Source organism: Myotis davidii, unplaced genomic scaffold, assembly GCF_000327345.1.
Source record: "Myotis davidii unplaced genomic scaffold, ASM32734v1 scaffold159, whole genome shotgun sequence".
In the NCBI taxonomy this organism is placed as follows: domain Eukaryota; kingdom Metazoa; phylum Chordata; class Mammalia; order Chiroptera; family Vespertilionidae; genus Myotis; species Myotis davidii.
This window is the reverse complement of record NW_006291231.1, coordinates 3,517,324-3,519,829: the sequence shown is the minus strand read 5'-3', so window position 1 is coordinate 3,519,829 and position 2,506 is coordinate 3,517,324.

Below are 2,506 nucleotides of genomic sequence, written 5' to 3'. Positions count from 1 at the left end.
TTGTGGCTGGGAGGGTGTGTTTAAAATATTGGTTGAATGAATAAGGGTAGAAATTCTTCAAATCGGATACATCCACCTTGAGCCTCTGCCCTTTTCTACTCTAAGAAAATGCGTTGAAGAGCATGGACAGTCTCTTATATAACCTTCTCTAAATGTCTCCTACAGTAGGGAGGGCAGATACAAATGCCCTCAATTACTAGCAGTGAGAGATGAACAAGTACTCACTTGCTCTGCTCCTCAGTCTCTACCTTTCCAAATGATTCCTAGAATAACTGCCTCAAAGGGTATGTTTATTTATTCATCCAACCATCCATTCATTCATTTATTCAGTAAATGGCATTTCTCAAGGTGAGGTCCTAGGACCAACTGTATGGAAACCACCTGGCTACTTATTAATGATGTAGCTTCCTAGCTCCTCTGAGAAGATTATAAAACTAAAATCTCTTTACACTATGATGTAGGTACTTTTATATTTAATTACAACAGATTGCTGGATCATTAGAACTGATTTAGATACTGTGGACATCACCATGAACTACACAAGCTACTTTTTAATCCATGAAATTACATTCTGGCAAGAGAGACAGACAACAGAGAATAAATAAATAAAATAAAAATACAAGGCTATGAACAGATCTCTGAAGATCACTAAAATGTGTGATAAAGATAGACCATGTTGCTTTAGATCAGGTTACTGTGGAAGGTGTCTCTGATGTGCCATTCCGGGCAAAATCTGAATGAATAGAGACAACCATGTGAAAATCAGGACATTCCAGTCAGAGGTCATGGCTAGGACAAAGGTCTTAAGTTGAGTATAAACATGGTGGGTTCAAAGAATGGGAAAAAAAGCCAGTGTGGCTAGGGAGTGGAGAATGAGAGGAGACAAGGCTGAAGGTATTAGTAGGAGCTGAGTCATGACCTAATAAGCCAAGGTCAGGAATTTTTATTCCATTCCACGTTCAATGCTAGATCATTAGAGGGTTGTAAGCAAGGTAGTGCTATAATTTGATTTATATTTTGCAGAATCAATCTTGCTGCTCTTCAGTGAATAGATATAAGAAGCAAGAATGGAAGTAAGAAAATGAATTAGGAAGCTTCACAGCTGTTCAGAGGATGAAAAGACTCAGCTGGGATATGATGATAGTGAAGATGGAGGGATGGAGATGAAATTGGAATATGTTTTGGAGCTGGGATTTTTAGAGCTTGTTCATGGGTTGACTATGAGCTATGAGAGAGGAGAATCAAGAATTGCTCTTAGGAATTGGCTAAGGAATTATCACTCCATTTTATACATGAAAAGACAGAGAGAGACTATCTATGAGAGAGATGCACACTTTGCCAATGGTTATAAAATGAACTTATAATGTATTTATTTATTCTTTCAACCAATATGTGTGAGATACAACAGAATTCACAGTTGTAGAGGAGAAAGAGTATATAAATAATCACACACACGTACAGACACACAGAGAATATTTTACTTCCTTATTAAAGTGCTTAAAAGAATCTGAAATTTAAACTCAGTCTTTACAACCCAAAGCTCATACTATACCTCATGTTACAGTTGACTGAATTTACTAGGGTTTGAAAGAAGAAACCCAGGAGTCAGGACTGTGTAGACCCTCCCTGCCACCCCACTTAGCCCACCCTATTCTGTGCTTGGGTTCTTGTCATCGGACACAAGTAACTCATTATTTTTCTTTTAATCTTTCTCCTCACATGTTCCATTAGTGATTATTGAAAGCATCTTGGCAGGAGAAACCAAGATGGCGGCATAGGTAAACACTGGAGTTTGCTGCCTCACACAACCACTTCAAAAATACAACTAAAAGACGGAACGGACATCATCCAGAACCACAGGAAGGCTGGCTGAGTGGAAATTCTACACCTAGAAGGAAAGAGAAAAGCATACCGAGACTCAGAGGAGGTGCGGTGTGGAAGTAAAGTGCAGAGGTACGGAGGCGCACACGGAAAGGGCTGGCGGCTGAGGACACGGTTGTCTTTTTCAATCGGGAGGGAGTCTCAAGTTCCCGATTGCTCTGATCTCCAGTTCCGGGCAAGTCTCTAGGGACCCAGACTCATATGGGAGAAGCGGGACTGTCTGACATTGGTCGGAACTCGAAGGCAGCTTTTTCTCCGAGGGGCTTGTAGCGATTACCGGGACACTGAGAAGCAGAGCCTCTGAGGGCAAGACTAAGAGCAGCCATAACTGCTAGCCTTGCCCTGTTGATCCCGTGGGACCCGCCCCGACCAAGCCCGGCACAGAGGCTTTTGCCCGATAGCCTCAGGCAAAGGCGAGACCGCCCCGCCCAGGCAGGCACAGAGGCTTTTGCCCGATAGCCTCAGGCAAAGGCGAGATTAGCACCTCCCTAGAGGACAGAAGTTCTCTCACTGCAGACACAGCTGATTCTCACAGCCATTTGGCCGGGAGGTCAATTCCTCCCAGTGATCCTACAACAACCAAGGCATAGCTAAAACAAGACTGTGCACAAAGCCCACAAGGGGG